The sequence below is a fragment of the Bubalus kerabau genome, chromosome 15, assembly GCF_029407905.1.
Source record: "Bubalus kerabau isolate K-KA32 ecotype Philippines breed swamp buffalo chromosome 15, PCC_UOA_SB_1v2, whole genome shotgun sequence".
NCBI classification, from domain to species: Eukaryota; Metazoa; Chordata; class Mammalia; order Artiodactyla; family Bovidae; genus Bubalus; species Bubalus kerabau.
In genome coordinates, this window is record NC_073638.1 from 40897616 (window position 1) to 40916141 (window position 18526).

The 18526-nt window shown below is 42.7% G+C and overlaps 1 long non-coding RNA gene across 1 annotated transcript; it reads left to right on the forward strand.

Annotated features, from left to right (window-relative positions):
* Window positions 1–258: 258 nt before the first annotated feature.
* On the forward strand, window positions 259–18217 carry LOC129628093 (uncharacterized). Its single transcript, XR_008702722.1, has 3 exons — window positions 259–541; window positions 3401–3426; window positions 17529–18217. It is a non-coding gene; the product is annotated as an uncharacterized LOC129628093 (long non-coding RNA).
* The last annotated feature ends 309 nt before the right edge of the window (window positions 18218–18526 follow it).

Consider the following 18526-nt stretch of genomic DNA (forward strand, 5'->3'; position numbering starts at 1 on the left):
TTTGGTCCAAGGCTTGGGAGAGGGCTCCAGGGTGGTTAAAAAGCTGCCGAACGGCCCAGAGAAGAGCTTCAAGTAGAAGCCCTGAAGCCAGAAGGGTTCCTCAAAGGCTGCTGGGCTTTGGAGGCTCCTGTCACGCTTGAGGTGAGCCTTTCGAAAACATACTCACCCAGCTCAGCTTCGGTTGGTCAGATGGTTGCCCATCTTCTTGATGAGTTTCACCTGCTCATCTAGGAAGTGGCTCTCCAGGAAGTCACAGAGGTGGGATCTGCCTGGGCAGAACCCAGGGCATGCAGATCCAAAAGGGCCTGGAAAGGTTAAGGTTCTTCTCCCCAAGAACGCGGCTTCCATGGCATCCTGGGTTTTTCCGCTCATGTTGCCGATGGCTTCTTCATGTCCTAGAAAATGACGTGGCACCACGCTGGTTTTGCATTTCCAAGAGAGGCTCGGCATCCTTCAGCTTCTCCTCAACCAATTCATGGAAGAAGTGACACACGTTGTCCCGAGCCACATTGTCATCATGGAAATAGAAGCCCAGAGAGAGGTAGGTGTAAAAGGTTGGCAGAAGCTTATTGACCCAGGCGGTTGACGGCAGCCTTCATTTTGGTGGAATAATTCTCAGGAATCTGGGAGCTCATGGTTGACTGGTAATGAGTTAAATTCAAAAAATGGTGTTGACTGGTCCTGGAGGCCAAGGAGAGCTGAGTGGCTACTTCCCAAGGTTGCGACTGGAAGAAAGTTTGGAGGGGGGCTGAAGGCTGGAGGATGGGGCATTGCTGGGTCTGTTCTAGTAAAACACTGTTGAAGCAAGAGACAGAGCCAGGGACCACCCAGCACACTGTAAACTGTAGGATAACATAAAGTGAGAAAAACAAGATGCCAGAAATGTCAGTCAGTCGGTTCAGTCACTCATTTGTGTCCGACTCTTTGTGACCCCATGCACTGCAGCATGCCAGGCTTCTCTGTTCATCACCAACTCCCCAAGCTTGCTCAAACTCATGTCCATCAAGTTGATGATGCCATCCAACCACCTCATCCTCTGTCATCTCCTTCTCCTCCTGCCTTCAATCTTTCCCAGCATCAGGGTCTTTCCCAATGAGTCAGTTCTTCGCACGAGGTGGCCAAAGTGTTGGAGTTTCAGCTTCAGTATCAGTCCTTCCAATGAATATTCAGGACTGGTTTCCTTTAGTTTGACTGGTTGGATCTCCTTGCAGTCCAAGGGACTCTCAAGAGTCTTCTTCAACACCACAGTTCAAAAGCATCAATTCTTTGGCACTCACTTTTCTTTATGGTCCAACTTTCATATCTATGCATGACAGTTGGAAAAACCATAGCTTTGACTAGTTGGACCTTTGTTGGCAAAGTAATGTCTCTGTTTTTTAGTATGTTGTCTAGGTTGCTCATAGCTTTTCTTTCAAGGAGCAAGCATCTTTTAGCTTCATGGCTGCAGCCACCTTCTACAGTGATTTTCAAGCCCAAGAAAATAAAGTCTGTCATTGTTTCCCCATTAAAGGAAACTCAAACTCATGTCCATCAAGTTGGTGATGCCATCCAACCATCTCATTCTCTGTCATCCCCTTCTCCTCCTGCCTTCAATCTTTCCCAGCATCAGGGTCTTTTCCAATGAGTCAGTTCTTTGCATCAGGTGGTTCTTCGCATCAGTCAGTTCTTTGCATCGTTGTTTCCCTGTCAAAGTCTTCCATTGTTTCCCCATCTATATGCCATGAAGTGATGGGACCAGATGCCATAATCTTAGCTTTTTGAATGTTGAGTTGTAAGCCAGCTTTTTCACTCTCCTTTTCCACTTTCATCAAGAGGCTCTAGTTCTTCTTTACTTTCTTCCATTAGGGTAGTGTCATCTGTGTATCTGAGGTTACTGATATTTCTCACAGCAATCTTGATTCCAGCTTGTGCTTCATCCAGCCTGGCATTTCACATGATATACTCTGCATATAAGTTAAATAAACAGGGTGACAATATACAGCCTTGATGTACACCTTTCCCAATTTGGAACCAGTCCATTGTTCCATGTCTAGTTCTAACTGTTGTTTCTTGACCTGCATACAGATTTCTCAGGAGTCAGGTAAGGTGGTCTGATAGTCCCATCTCTTCAAGAATTTTCCACAGTTTGTTGTAATCCATACAGTCAAAGGTTTTGGCATAGTCAGTAAAGCAGAAGTAGATGTTTTTCTGGAACTCTCTTGCTTTTTCGATGATCCAGCAGATGTTGGCAATTTGATCTCTGGTTCCTCTGCCTTTTCCAAAACCAGCTTGAACATCTCAAAGTTCATGGTTCATGTATCGTTGAAGCCTGGCTTGGAGAATTTTGAGCATTACCTTGGTAGTGTGTGAGATGAGTGCAATTGTGCTGTAGTTTGAACATTCTTTGGCATTGCCTTTCTTTGGGATTGGAATGAAAACTGACCTTTTCCAGTCCTGTGGCCACTGCTGAGTTTTCCAAATTTGCTGGCATATTGAGTGCAGCACTTTCACAGCATCATCTTTCAGGATTTGAAATAGCTCAACTGGAATTCCATCACCTCCACTAGCTTTGTTCATAGTGATGCTTCCTAAGGCCCACTTGACTTCGTACTCCAGGATGTCTGGCTCTAGGTGAGTGATAACACCATCACAGTTATCTGGGTCATGAAGATCTTTTTTGTATAGTTCTTCTGTATATTCTTGCCACCTCTTCTTAATATCTTCTGCTTCTTTTAGGTCCATACTGTTTCTGTCCTTTATTGGGCCCATCTTTGCATGCAATGTTGCATGCTATCTCTAGCCAGAAATGTAGATAATACAAATCCAATTTCTATAAGAGAAACAATGAAAAGTTTTCCCCAATGAGAATATGAATATGTGACATTATATAAATATGGAGAAATACATGGACAGATTCATGCTGGGTTATTGACATGAATTTTCTGTGATATTAGGTAGCTGCTGCTTCTAAGTCACTTCAGTCATGTCTGACTCTGTGCGACCCCATAGACGGCAGCCCACCAGGCTCCCGCATCCCTGGGATTCTCTAGGCAAGAACACTGGAGTGGGTTGCCATTTCCTTCTCCAATGCATGAAAGTGGAAAGTGAAAAGTTATAGTGAGGTCGCTCAGTCATGTCTGACTCTTGGTGACCCCATGGACTGCAGCCTACCAGGCTCCTCCATCTATGGGATTTTCCAGGCAAGAGTACTGGAGTGGGGTGCCATTGTCTTCTCCGGATATTAGGTAGAGGGGGCAGTTAATAAGCCAAATATTGCATCATGAATTTTCTATGGAATATATTTACTTTTTTTCCAGTTAAATTTTTATTTTCCTGAAATTGTTTGTATGAAGGGTAAATTTTTTCCATTGAGATTTTTTGACAAAGATTCAACTAATTACCTTTTTTTTTTTTCCTACAGAGTTTGACTGGTTATAACTTGTTACTGTGAGTTTTCTTTTTGGTCATTGCTTTTTGTTTGTTTGGTTGGTCTGGTGTGTGTGTGTGTGTGTGTGTGTGTGTGTGTGTGTGTGTGTGTGTGTTTGGGGGCCACATAGCATGTCTTGTGGGATTAGTTCCCCAACCAGGGATGGAAACTGGCTCCTGAGTCCTAACCACTAGACTGCCAGGGAATTTCCAAGGCCATTACTTTTCACAAGTACAATACCCATGGGTCAAATGATCAGATTAAAATTTTGTGAAGAAGATTCTACTTTTTTCACATAAAATTTTGAGTTCATGTTTTATTGTTTTCATTAATACCTAGAAGAAGTGATTCTTTTTCGTGGGTAGGGGGGGTTATGGACTCGGCATGTGGGATCTTCCCTGACCAGGGACTGAAACTTTGCCCCCTGTGTTGGGAGCACAGAATCTTAATCACTGGACCACCAGGATGTGATTCTTTTAGTCATTTAAAAATCAATAATATATTTTCTTGTTTGAAGTTTTTGGCATTGCAGTGTTTGTTTTGGATAGATAATTTCTGCAAGTAATATTTATTATGAATTGGATGTTAGTGATTTTTTATTTCATCAGATCTAAATACACAATGGGATGGAAATATTTTTGAGGTCAAAAGTTAGGGTCAAAATGCTCTTCTCTGTGCCTGATGTAAACTAAATACTTGGTAATTACTAATCATTATGATTACTTGAAAGTATAAATCAGTCCTACTCTATTTAGCCACCCTATTCTCCACAAGACTTTGTGGTGGAGGTAAGGGAGACAACAGTTTGTGTAGAGCTGGGGCCAGGGGTCAACAAGGTAATCTTACCAAGTGAGACGGGTCAAGCTTAAGATCCAGTGGGGATGGGTAGTGCCAAACTGGTCGAGGCCTGCTCAGGCTAAAGGGCCATTTGCTACTCAGCTCTAGCTAACTGTGGGTCATGGGTTGCCATAACCTTAGATTTTTAACAATCTGAAAGTCCACATTTTTAGGTGAAATGTGATATTTAAGTATTGGTAGATAATCTGAATTTTATAGAACCAGTGTGGGTCACATTATGCAGTTTCAGCAGAACATACATGTTGTGTACCACTTTTTTTTTTTAATTATTATGTATTTATTTGGCTGCAATGGGTCTTAGTTGCATCATGTGGAATCTTTTGTTGCGTGCACCGGCTCTCTAGTTGGGGCCTGTGGGCTCCATAGTTGTGGCTCACAGGCTTAGTTGCTCTACAGCATGTGGGATCTTAGTTCTCCCAAGCAGGATTTGAACCTGTGTCCCCTGCATTGCCAGGTGGATTCTTAACCACTGGATCACCAGGGGACTCCCTGCATACAACTTTTTGACTTCAGTGTGGCTCAGCCCAGGGCTGTCCTCGTGTTCCCAGTGTTGGAAAATGAGACATATTGGGAAAAGTCAGCCTCTGTTGGAAATGTCCTTCCTGCCAAGGAAATTCAGCTGTAACCTCAGGATCAGATAAGGCAAGTGTGTCCTTGGTCCGGGTCTGAAGGATGGAGATGAAGTGAAGTGTGCTGGCGAGGAATTTGTCTAGCCTCATCCCATTATTTCAGGGCAACCCTTGAAATAATAGCATGGGATGTCGGCTCTTTGGCAGCAGGTGGCAGCATTAGAACAGAGATTGGCCACGTTAGAAGCCATGATAGTCTCAGTTCCTTCCTATTTGTATATGAAGAAAGGAAGATTTCTTCATATACAGATTCATATAATTCATATAATATGAATTCAATTCATATAATAGATTACCCCAGATCAGTTTTAGAGGAAACAAAGTTATTTGCCATATGTTTTCAATAAAAAAAAAAACAAAAAACGGATTTAAGCTCCTACTAAGTGCCAGTCCCTGTGCTGTGCATTTTCTCAACATTCATCTTGTTTAAACCTCACAAACTGTCCTGCGGGCAACTATTAATATTTCTCGCATCTTAAAGATGGGGAAATTGAGTTTTAGAAAGTTAAAGGATCTGAAAGGTGTACTGTTTCTAAGAGGCAAAGTTGGGTCTGAAACTACTGGAACTTTGACTCTTCATGGAATCACACCTGTCCCTACCAGCCTTACAGTCATGTTGCTGCCTCAAGTCTGTTGATATTTTGCCTGATTGATGTTCATAAGAAACTCAGGCTGTATTCTGGGACAGAGAAAGCCAGCATGGCAGACGGCATTTGCCCCAGAACCCGGCCAGGTGGTTGTGCCCCAGAGCTGTTGATTGAGAGAAGATGGATGCTGTTATGGAAAAACACCAGTTTTATAGTCTGGAGGATGGATATAGAAATTTGATGTGTTTGTTCATTTTTTATGTAACAATTCCTGTGACAAGAACAGATTACCTTTTCCCTTTCTTATTATCTAAAGCATTGACATAGAAAATAAACTATCTAAGAAACAATATTTCTTATGACAAATACGAGGCACTGGCTATCATTCCAGCCATTTGGTAATTAAAACTGGAGGATGTTGCAGTACAGACCTACCCCTGGCTATTTTGTATAGTATCAGATTGTTTGATTAAAATTATTCATCTCCTGATTTTTTATAAATGGCTTAAATCTGTTAAACAATTTGCTAAATAATTTAGATCATTTAACAAAGTTCAGAATTTTTTATGGCTAAGGCAGTGTTGGGTAGAGAACAGATTCTACACTGTCCCTTTCTTCCTGTATGACCTTGTGCAAGTAACTCATGCTTCACTGATAAAGCAGGGGATGGATTGAATGACATCACAGGCTTCTTCCTGCTCTGCTAGTCTATGACTTTCTGAAGTCCCCATGGATTTGTGTGGGAACAGAACTAAGTCCGCTTTCTTGCAAAGGAGCTCTAGAGGTGGGAACAGGATTAGATAAGCCCTTCTACCTTCAGAGGAATGATCTCAAGTCACTGGCTAGTTAGGAACCAATGCAAAGGAATAGTATTAATGGTATTTAAAGAGCACAAGCTTGAAGTCAGACAGTCCTGATCCAAATCCTGATCCACTGGTGACTAGCTAGGTGTTTAATCTTGGATAAAATCTGAATCTTGATTTTCTTAGCAAATAGCTGAAGATTTCCTATGAATTTTTAAAAATAATTTTTATTGGAGTGTAGTTGATTTACAATGTGTTACTTTCTGCTGTACAGCAAAGTAAATTAGTTATACATATATGTATATCCACTCTTTTTTAGATTCTTTACCCATGTAGGTCATTACAGAATGTTGAGTAAAGTGCCCTGTGCTATACAGTAGGTCTTTATTAGTTATCTGTTTTATATATATTAGTGTGTATATATCAATCCCAATCTCCCAATTTATCCCTCCCCCCTTTCCTTCCTGGTAGCTTTAAGTTTGGGGGCTTCCCAGGTGGCGTTAGTGGTAAAGAACCTGCCTGCCAATGCAGGAGATGTGAAAGACATGGATTCAATCTCTGGGTTGGGAAGATCCCCTGGAGGAGGGCATGGCAACCTGCTCCAGGATTCTTGATGGGAGAATCCCATGGACAGAGAAGCCTGGTAGGCTATATAGTCCATAAGGTCACAAAGAGTCAGACACAACTGAAGCGACTTAGCATGCACACAGCTTTAAGTTTGTTTTCTCTATTTGTGACTCTATTTCTGTTTTGTAAAAAAGTTCATTTGTACCATTATTTTTAGATTCCACATTTAAGTGATATTTGTCTTTGTCTGACTTACTTCATTCAATATGACAATCTCTAAGCCCAACCTGTTGCTGAAAATGACATTATTTTCTCTTTTTTATGACGAATATTCCGTTGTACGTGTGTACCATGTCTTCTTTATCCATTCCTCTGTCAATGGATATTTAGGTCGTTTCCATATCTTAGTTATTAGAAGCAGTGCTGCAGTGAACACTGGGGTGTGTGTATCTTTTTGGATTAAGGTTTTCTCTGAGAATATGCCCTGGAGTGGGATTGCTGGGTCATGTGGAAACAGTGTCAGACTTTATTTTTTTGGGCTCCAAAATCACTGCAGATGGTGACTGCAGCCATGAAATTAAAAGATGCTTACTCCTTGGAAGAAAAATTATGACCAACCTAGATAGCATATTGAAAAGCAGAGACATTACTTTGCCAACAAAGGTCCGTCTAGTCAAGGCTATGGTTTTTCCTGTGGTCATGTATGGATGTGAGAGTTGGACTGTGAAGAAAGCTGAGTGCCAAAGAATTGATGCTTTTGACCTGTGGTGTTGGAGAAGACTCTTGAGAGTCCCCTGGACTGCGAGGAGATCCAACCAGTCCATTCTGAAGGAGATCAGCCCTGGGATTTCTTTGGAAGGAATGATGCTAAAGCTGAAACTCCAGTACTTTGGCCACCTCCTGAGAAGACTTGACTCACTGGAAAAGACTCTGATGCTGGGAGGGATTGGGGGCAGGAGGAGAAGGGGACGACAGAGGATGAGATGGCTGGATGGCATCACTGACTCGATGGACGTGAGTCTGGGTTAACTCCGGGAGTTGGTGATGGACAGGGAGGCCTGGCGTGCTGCGATTCATGGGGTTGCAAAGAGTCGGACATGGCTGAGTGACTGAACTGAACTGAACTGATGGTAGTTGAAGTTTTCCAAAGGGCCCTCCATACTGTTCTCCACAGTGACTGTACCAACTTACATTTCCACCTGCAGTGTAGGAGAGTTCCTTTTTCTCCACATTTCCAGCATTTGTTGTTTGTAGACTTTTTGATGAGGCTCATTCTGGTGAGTGTGAGGTGATACCTCTGTAGTTTTGGTTTGCATTTCTCTAATTATTAGTGATGCTGAGCATCTTTTCATGTGCATTTTGGCCACCTGAATGTCTTCTTTGGAGAAATGTCTATTTAGAGCTTCCACCTATTTTTTGTTTGGGTTGTTCGCTTTTTTTTTTTTTTTTACATTGAGCTGCATTAACTGTTTGTATTGCTGTTGGTTTTAAATAAGTCAGAATTTATAATGTGACATGGTAGTCATTCGATAAATGGTAACATTTTTCATTAGCAGTTGTTTTTGGTTAAATTATATCACCTGAATATTCATATGTTGAAATGCTAGCTCTTAGGACTTCAGAATGTGACCTTATTTGGAGATATAGTCTTTTCAGAAGTAATCAAGTTAAAATTGAGGTCAGTAAGATGGACCCTAATCCAACAGGATTGGTATCCTTATAAAAAGGGGGAATTTAGTTACAGAGACATACATTGAGGATGGGTGATATACAGACACATCTATGCCTAGAAGAGAGTTGTGGAACTGATCCTTCCCTCACAGACCTCAGAAGACTGGTTCGATGCATGATACTGGATGCTTGGGGCTGGTGCACCGGGACGAACCAGAGGGATGGTACAAGGAGGGAGGAGGGAGGAGGGTTCAGGATGGGGAACACGTGTATATGTGTGGTGGATTCAAGTTGATATATGGCTAAACCAATACAATATTGTAAAGTTAAAAAATAAAATAAAATAAAATAAAAAAAAATAAAGCCAAAAAAATAAAAAATAAAATAAAATCTCACAGCTGATTAGAAAAAAAAAAAAGAAGAAACCACCCTGTTGACACCTTGATCTTGGACTTCCAGCCTCTAGAAATAAGAGCCAATAAATGACTGCTGTTTAAGTCTTTCAGTCTGTGGTGTTTGTTGAGCAGCCCTAGTACACAAATATAGTTATTTTCACTCAAATTGCCATTCCAATGCCATCTTCCCCCATTCTGAATGCACCTTGCATCGCACCTATACAAGATCAAATATTTTTGTTGTGGCTTTATGTTCATGGCCTCAGCTGTTCCTAAGTGGTCAGCCAGTCTTCAGGATCGTATTGAAATAGTTCACATTTATTGGTACTTTTAAAGTACTTTATATGCATTCCATCATCACATAAACCTTCACAACTTTCTGAGAAAGATATTATTTCCACCATTTTGCACATTGGAAATGGATATGTTAAGTAAATTATCCCAAAGTCATACATCTGAAGAGTCATAGAGCCAGGGTTTGGATAGACCAGGACACTCTGACCCCAGAGTCCTTGCCCTTAAAACTTAAGTGCATGTTAACTGCCATGCAGTGAAGCCTGGAGATGACAAGGCTTAAAATAAAAGTGAACGGCTACCTTTCATCAGCAGGAGCCCTGGAAGCAGAACAGAATAGAGAGCTCTGTGTCCTCAGCATCAGCCTCTGAGGATCTCTCTCATCATATCTTTGGAACATGCTAGATACAGTGGTGCCCACTGCCAGGAAATCCTCAAATCTGCTTAGGGGCTATGTTGACCAGAGCCCATGGCTGTAACTTTCATTTTAGGCCCAGATCCCTCATCTTTCAGGCCTCCCAAAGCTGCCATTGATGAACTTTTTGGACTTTTGCCCAAAGATCTTTTGTAGAAAACTGCTATGGAGAGGCAGAATGCCACAGCGGTTAAGAGTGCAGGTTCTGGTATCAAATACCTCGGTTTGGACCCTGGCTCTGTTAATTATAGCCCGGGTAAGCTTAGGTGATTCATTTAGCCTTAAATCTTCACCTATAAAATGGGGATGACAATAGTACTTATCTCACAGGGTTGTTGTTGGGGGGATTATTGATACATAAGCACATCTTAGACCAACACATGCTGACCAACACACTTAATACATCTTGGCTATTATTACACAGTTTCAATGGAATGGGATGGAGGACTATAATGGTAACTGCCTCAGAATGCATCTATTTCAGAAGAAGGATTGGTTATACCCAGTCTATCATAATGCATTTAAAAATTTCAATATCTTGCCATCCATATTGCAATAAAAATACAGAGCTTCCTGTGTATATAAATTCTTTTAGGAATTTTGCAATTTGGTAGAAAATGTCCATGACACATAATAAATATTTGATTGATGAATGAATGACACGTGAGGCCCTGGAATTGCAGGAGGGAGGGGAACACAGAGAGATGCCTGGGTAGCTATGATATGAGTTAGAGTCAGATGTCCAAATCCTCAGTTCTAGAGGATGAGGTGAATTCTTATTCACCTAAGACAGCAGGTAGAGAAGTGGACATCTCGAGAATCTCAGCGACTGTTGGTGGTGAAGATGCTGGGGCTAAGGCTGGGCTGAGCTAGAGGAAGCAGGGCTGGGAGGAGCAGTGAAAAGAGGGAGGAGCCGTGGCCACTGGGTTCCTTCCAAGTGGGAACTGAAGAGAAATCCACGGACCAGGACATCAGCCTATTAGACAGAAAGACTGCTTCTCTGTGGGAACTGGAGGAGGCCCTGCCACTCTTGGGGTCTCTGGAGACAGGCCTGGGGGCAACAGAAGCACTTCAGACCCTGATGGCCATGTGAGTCAAGCCTGCCTCCTGTGTGCTGAGCACAGGTCTTCATTGCTGGCAACTAGGAGGGGTCGGACACCCAAGCTGAGAGAAAGTGCCAAAAACTGGCCTCCAGCTTACAAGTTGTAAGACATGGAAGCTATAGCTGATCCCAGTGAGAACGGGCCCTCCCACTCAGCCCGAAACTTGAGTTGTGAACCTTTTGCCTCCTAGAACTTGTGAAATGAAATTGATTGATGGCTTTCTAGAAGAAATGGAAAGATTTGCATTGTGTTTGTCAGTTGTGTCAAGTGTAAGTTTTTATAATCTTTTTTGGAGAGTAATGTTGCAATATTGTCAAAATTTAAAGGATGTTCATTTCAATGTTGCTTGTAGCAGTGAAAAAGGGAAATGCTGTAAATGCCATTAACAGATCAGATCAGATCAGATCAGGTCAGTTGCTCAGTCGTGTCCGACTCTGCGATCCCATGAATCGCAGGACACCAGGCCTCCCTGTCCATCACCAACTCCCGGAGTTAACCCAGACTCACGTCCATCAAGTCAGTGATGCCATCCAGCCATCTCATCCTCTGTTGTCCCCTTCTCCTCTTGCCCCCAATCCCTCCCAGCATCAGAGTCTTTTCCCATGAGTCAACTCTTCACATGAGGTGGCCAAAGTACTGGAGTTTCAGCTTTAGCATCATTCCTTCCAAAGAAAGCCCAGGGCTGATCTCCTTCAGAATGGACTGGTTGGATCTCCTTGCAGTCCAAGGGACTCTCAAGAGTCTTCTCCAACACCACAGTTCAGAAGCATCCATTCTTCAGCGCTCAGCCTTCTTCACAGTCCAACTCTCACAGCCATACATGACCACAGGAAAAACCATAGCCTTGACTAGACGAACCTTTGTTGGCAAAGTAATGTCTCTGCTTTTGAATATGCTATCTAGGTTGGTCATAACTTTCCTTCCAAGGAGTAAGCGTCTTTTAATTTCATGGCTGCAGTCACCATCTGCAGTGATTTTGGAGCCCCCAAAAATAAAGTCTGACACTGTTTCCACTGTTTCCCCATCTATTCCCCATGAAGTGATGGGACCGGATGCCATGATCTTCGTTTTCTGAATGTTGAGCTTTAAGCCAACTTTTCCACTCTCCACTTTCACTTTCATCAAGAGGCTTTTTAGTTCCTCTTCACTTTCTGCCATAAGGGTGGTGTCATCTGCATATCTGAGGTTATTGATATTTCTCCTGGCAATCTTGATTCCAGCTTGTGTTTCTTTCAGTCCAGTGTTTCTCATGATGTACTCTGCATATAAGTTAAATAAGCAGGGTGATAATATACAACCTTGACGTACTCCTTTTCCTATTTGGAACCAGCCTGTTGTTCCACGTCCAGTTCTAACTGTTGCTTCCTGACCTGCATACAAATTTCTCAAGAGGCAGGTGAGGTGGTCTGGTATTCCCATCTCTTTCAGAATTTTCCACAGTTTCTTGTGATCCACACAGTCAAAGGCTTTGGCATAGTCAATAAAGCAGAAATAAATGCTTTTCTGGAACTCTCTTGCTTTTTCCATGATCCAGCAGATGTTGGCAATTTGATCTCTGGTTCCTCTGCCTTTTCTAAAACCAGTTTGAACATCAGGAAGTTCACGGTTCACATATTGCTGAAGCCTGGCTTGGAGAATTTTGAGCATTACTTTACTAGCGTGTGAGATGAGTGCAATTGTGCAGTAGTTTGAGCATTCTTTGGCATTGCCTTTCCTTGGGATTGGAATGAAAACGGACCTTTTCCAGTCCTGTGGCCACTGCTGAGTTTTCCAAATTTACTGGCATATTGAGTGCAGCACTTTCACAGCATCATCTTTCAGGATTTGAAAGAGCTCAACTGGAATTCCATCACCTCCACTAGCTTTGTTCGTAGTGATGCTTTCTAAGGCCCACTTGACTTCACATTCCAGGATGTCTGGCTCTAGGTCAGTTATCACACCATCGTGATTATCTGGGTCATGAAGATCTTTTTTGTACAGTTCTTCTGTGTATTCTTGCCACCTCTTCTTAATATCTTCTGCTTCTGTTAGGTCCCTACCATTTCTGTCCTTTATTGAGCCCATCTTTGCATGAAATGTTCCTTTGGTATCTCTGATTTTCTTGAAGAGATCCCTAGTCTTTCCCATTCTGTTGTTTTCCTCTATTTCTTTGCATTGATCACTGAAGAAGGCTTTCTTATCTCTTCTTGCTATTCTTTGGAACTCTGCATTCAGATGTTTATATTTTTCCTTTTCTCCTTTGCTTTTCGGTTCTCTTCTTTTCACAGCTATTTGTAAGGCCTCCCCAGACAGCCATTTTGCTTTTTTGCATTTCTTTAGGACTGGTTAAATAAATAATCATATCTCTGTACTATGGAATAATATGCATTAATCAAAGATGATGATGTAAACACTTATGCACAGATGTGGAAAGATGATCACATTATATTAAATAAAAAATGTTTTGGAAGAGTGAATCAGTGTTATCTAGTATGTGTAAAAAAAAGAGAGAATTATATGCATAAAATATATATGTTGAGCAATACATGGAACACATTTGAAAGGACACAAGCCAAATGAACAGTGGCTAATTTTAGAAAGAGGGCTTTATGGGAGATGGAAGGGAGAGGAAAAGAACAGAGAATTTCACTTTATCCTTGATTTCTGTACTCTGTGCTTGTATTGTTTTATTTTACAATGAGTATTTATTGCATGCTATTTTTAAAACAATGTAAAAAGGAATCTCAAAATAAAACCAAAGTCTGTTATATTAGTATCTGGGGTTTTACATATTCTTTGTTGTCTTCAGGTTTGGAACAAGTTGTTTATTTTGATTAAATTATATTATGTGGCTTTTTGATGACTCCAGGATTCTATGGAGACGCTGCAGTGGGGTTGGAATCATCAGGAGGCTACCAAGGCAATCCTAGGGGACTGCCTGGGGCATTGTGGGCAGGAGAGAGGCATCCTCTAGGGTTTGAAGGCCATTCATTGGGCACCATGCAGGCCATGAAATGGGCATTTGTTGGGCTGTAGGCATTATGCTTAGCACCATATTGGACATCTCACTGGGTGCTGCTCAGAGCATTTCAGGGGGAGTTTGGCAGAGCATGGCATAGAACCCTTGAACAGTTATTCCACTGGGATGGCTGAGGTCCTCTCAAATGTTGCTCAGGCTGCAGCACATTATACCTCATTTTTATTGTTTATTCACTAAGTCCTGTCTCACTCTTCTGTGACCGTATGGACTGTAGCCCGCCAGGCTCTTCCGTCCATGGGATTTCCCAGGCAAGCCTACTGGTGTGCGTTGCCATTTCCTTCTCCAGGGGATCTTCTTGACCCAGGGATCGAACCTGAATCACTTGCACTGCAGGAAAATTCTTTACCACTGAGCCACAGGACAATCACTGCAAGGAGCCCTTGACTAGGTTACATGAAGCTTTAGATGGAATCCTTTCATTTATTTTCAGCTGTGCTGGTCTTCACTGCTGCACGTATGCTTGCTCTAGTCGCGGCTACTCTTCATTGCAGTGCGCGGGCTTCTCATTGTGGTGGCTTCTCTTGTTGCAGAGCATGGGCTCTAAGGCATGCCACCTCAGTAGTTGTGGCGCAGGGGCATTTGTGGTTCTGCAGCACGTAGGATCTTGCTAGACCAGGGATCAAACCTGTGTCCCCTGCCTTGGCAGGTGGCTTCTTACCCGCTGGACCAGCAGGAGGCCCCTAGAGGGCACCGTTGGCGTGCCCCGTGTTGGACACTCTATAGCACTGTTATTGGAATGTGGCAGGTGGCTTCTTACGCGCTGGAGCAGCAGGAGGCCCCTAGAGGGCAGCATTGGCGTGCCCCGTGTTGGACACTCTATAGCACTGTTATTGGAATGTGGCAGGTGGCTTCTTACCCGCTGGACCAGCAGGAGGCCCCTAGAGGGCAGCGTTGGCGTGCCCCGTGTTGGACACTCTATAGCACTGTTATTGGAATGTGGCAGGTGGCTTCTTACCCGCTGGACCAGCAGGAGGCCCCTAGAGGGCAGCGTTGGCGTGCCCCGTGTCGGACACTCTAGTGACTTTCAGTGTCACAGTTGCCACCATGCAGAACTCTGAACTGATCCTTAGGAAGAGAACCTTCCTGAGCACTTTCATGACCCCGATCATGGATAGAACTGGGTAGCTGCAGAGTTTGATTCTTGCATCCGGCACCTCTCAATAGTCCTTTGAGAAACAGAGCCTGTGCTGTGGAGGAATCTCAGCTACAAGTCCACCAGGGAAACATGTCTTTTCCACCAGGGCTCCTTGAGCTGACTGTAGCAGTGAGAAAGGCAGGCCAGAGACTGGGGAAGGGCGGGGAACCATCACACTCCCCACCTTCTCTGGCTTTTGGAAAGGTTGCAAGGGTTTGAAAGGGTCCGTTTGCCATGTGAAACTCCAGATCAACAGAAGCCCCTGTCAATAGTACAAAGAAGGCAAACATTCCCAAAGTGCCTGAAAGGGCAGTGAAGCTCTGAGAGCAGCCCTGTGTAAAATTCACATAACATACAATGAATGAGTCTCCATTTTAAAGTGTAAATTCAGTGGCACTTAGGAATTCACTAGTTGTACCACCAGGCACTCTGCTGCTTAGTAGTGACCACTGCCTGGGGGTGTGTCTGAAGGCCCCACTTTCATGGGTGGCCTTAGTGCCCATCACTTCCTACATAAAAGACAGTAAAGCCAAATCAAGTATCTCAAGTAACCCCCACCGTCCCTGCCCCCCTCATCCCCCCACCCCCCCCACCTCCACCTGCAGGCTCTTTATGAGAGTTTCTATACCCTCAATGCCAAGAACAAGGCCAGTTGAGTTGGGAAGTTAGTGACTGGCTGGGTCACCAGCTAAGAGATGATTCCATGGATTTCAGATTCACAGAGACTCCGTTTTTCCTAAGCAACCTAGAAATGACCATATTTCACAGACCTGTAGGGTCACTTGAGAATGATCAAATAGAATATTGTGTCTTTTGAATTCAGGGCACCCAGTGGAGGGGTGGACTTTACCCCTTGCAACACCAAAATGCTTTGGGGTCATTTTGGATCATCTTGGGTATCTTCATCTACCATGATTGAGAAACACAGATGTCTGTGCTTGGGAACTCTTAACTAAGGAGAGACTCAAATCTTTTCCCAGATCTTTTGATTTGAGTTGAGAAGAAAATGTTGGTCCATCGTGGAATGTTGGCTCATATTCTACTTGATTCAGGTAGCTGACTGTGCCCCAGATATGCTGAGTGGGTTTTCATTTCCTTAGTCTTGTCTCCTTGAATTCTTTCCCAGTAGCTTTTTAAAATGAAGGTAAAATTCACATAACATACAATGAATGCATCTCCATCTTAAAGTGTAAATTCAGTGGCACTAGGAATTCACTAGTTGTACCACCATCATTTCCATCTAGTTCCAAGACATTTTCCTCATGCCCAAGGAAACCCTGTATTCATGAATTATCCACCATTCCCTTCTCCCCAGCACCTGGCAACCACTGGGTTTCTCTGTCAATAGATTTACTTGTTCTGGATGTTTATATAAAAGGAGTTATACAATATGTGACATTTTGTGCCTGGCTTCTTTTACTTAGTGCAATAATTGAGGTTCATCTATGTTGTCCTAATAACTTTGTTAGGGACAACGTGTGGTATGAAAAGAATTTAGCTTTAAGGTTCAGACAGACCTGGGCTTTAGTTTTGGCTCAGTCATTTCATAGCTGCGTGTCCTGGGAAAGCTATTTACTCTTTCTGAGCTTCTGTCCTCCTCATTCATGAAATGAGAATAATAATCCCTACCTGAATTACAGTTGTGAGGATTGAGAGAAAATATGTATGAAATGACCTGGCCTTGTACCTGGACACTCTCTAATTATTAGAAGAAAAGAAATTACCTTACATGTGAGTGTGTGTGGTGCCTGACATGCTAATTCTTTCCATTGCCCCCTCGTTTATGCTCCCCCTTACATGGCAGCAGCTTTTCTCAGATGCCTTACAACCTCCCTTCCTTTTATCTAAATAATTTACTTTGATTTGAGCATTCACTTACTTGTTCCTTTGTCAAGTAGGGTCTTTTTTTTTTTTTTTCTTTTTTCTATGACCAGACTGCATGTTTTCTTGAGGTCAGAAGTAGTTTTCTTCTTCTAGCAAACACATGGTCTAGATTTTCCAGACCAAGCCCATCTTTAAATATTCTGCTATGTAGACCCCATAAACACTGGGATATCATGGAAAATCCAGTTTGGCGTCCAAGCCATGTGTCCCAGATTGCTCTGGTATGTAGAATTGGCACAATCCTCTTCAGCCTCTGTTTGTACAATACACTCCCTTAAAAAAAAAAAAAACTGAGATATAATTGATATATAACATTATAGTCGTTCCAGGTGGTGATCCCTTTCAATGTTTGGTGAAAGTATCAGTTGCTCAGAAATACCACATGGGTCCCCCATCGCCCACGTAGAAATGGAATGGACGGCAGGTGAGCCTCCGTCCTAATTATCTGGCTGTAATTGAAAGGTGCAAGCTGGCATTCTCTAGAAGGAGCATCTCCAAAAGCACTTGCTGCAGAAACTAAAGTCCAAATTAAAATTGATTCACATCCTCATAGAAGCATCAGCTATTAGAGAGTAGGTTCTGAAATGGCATGCATTACCAGAGAATGAGGTCAGAGGTGGGCAGGAAAAAGGTTTTTCAGAGTTTCAGCGTAAGTTAGACCCAGGTCTGAATTTATATGTTGGGTTTTTATTACGTATAAAATGTAAAACATCCACAGTGTCCATTTAATGTTGTTGACTCTTTTTTTTTTTTTTTTAATAGGAAGTTGGTACTGAGAGAAAGAATCAAACAGAAACCAAGAATAAGAAGCATTTATGAAGGTGACAGATTTCTGGAGCAGCTTTTTAAAATCTTTTTTTTGGTCATAGAGCCCTTTGAGGATGTGGTATAGGAGAGGTGGTACAGCAGGTCCTGTAACTGGCTAGCTGAGGTATCACTGTCTGAATGTATGTTTGATCCCTCTCACTGGAGTGCATCTGCCCTCGAGGGCAGGAACAATGTCTTATTCATCTTTGTGGCCTTACTGTTGCGCACAGATGGCTCCCATTTTAGTAGAAGTCTTAACTTGGTGACCTTCGTTGGGTTTCAAGGGAGCCTTTAAATTTTCCCAAAATGATATCCAAAACTGTGCGTGTCTGCTCTTATCCTCCTTTTGTCTCTCATTTCCAAGCCAGTAGCAGTAGCTACCAAGCTGGTGACCCGTTGTGAATTTCTCCATCCTTCTCGTGCATGAACTTTGATCTTCATAAAACTGCTTCATCCTGGGAAGGATCAGATCATTCCTATCTTGAGAAACCTGCCATGGGCTTTTTCCAATTGCTCCAGAATGAAAACCCAACTTCTTCCCACAACACTAAAGGCCTTGTGGGTCATTATATCGTTCGGCTTCATGTTCTGTTCCACCTGCTATGAACTCTGCTCTTTATTAACACTGAACCCTTTATTGTTCCCTAAGTAAAGCTTGCACTTTCAAGTTTCCCTGCCTGGCTCATTCTGCAACCCCCTCCTGGAATGCCACTTCCCTTATTATCTATTAAATCCTTCTTATCCTGAAAGAACGAGGTCAAATACCTCCTCTGTGAAACTCTCCCCAATTCAATAAGTCAGAATTAATGAGTACTTCTTTTTTTTTTTTTTTTCCTAACTGTGCCACATGGCTTGTGGGATCTCAGTTCCCTAACCAGGGATTGAACCCAGGGCCATGACAGTGAAGTGTCAAATACTAACCATGAGACCACCAGAGAACCCCCTGTGAGTAC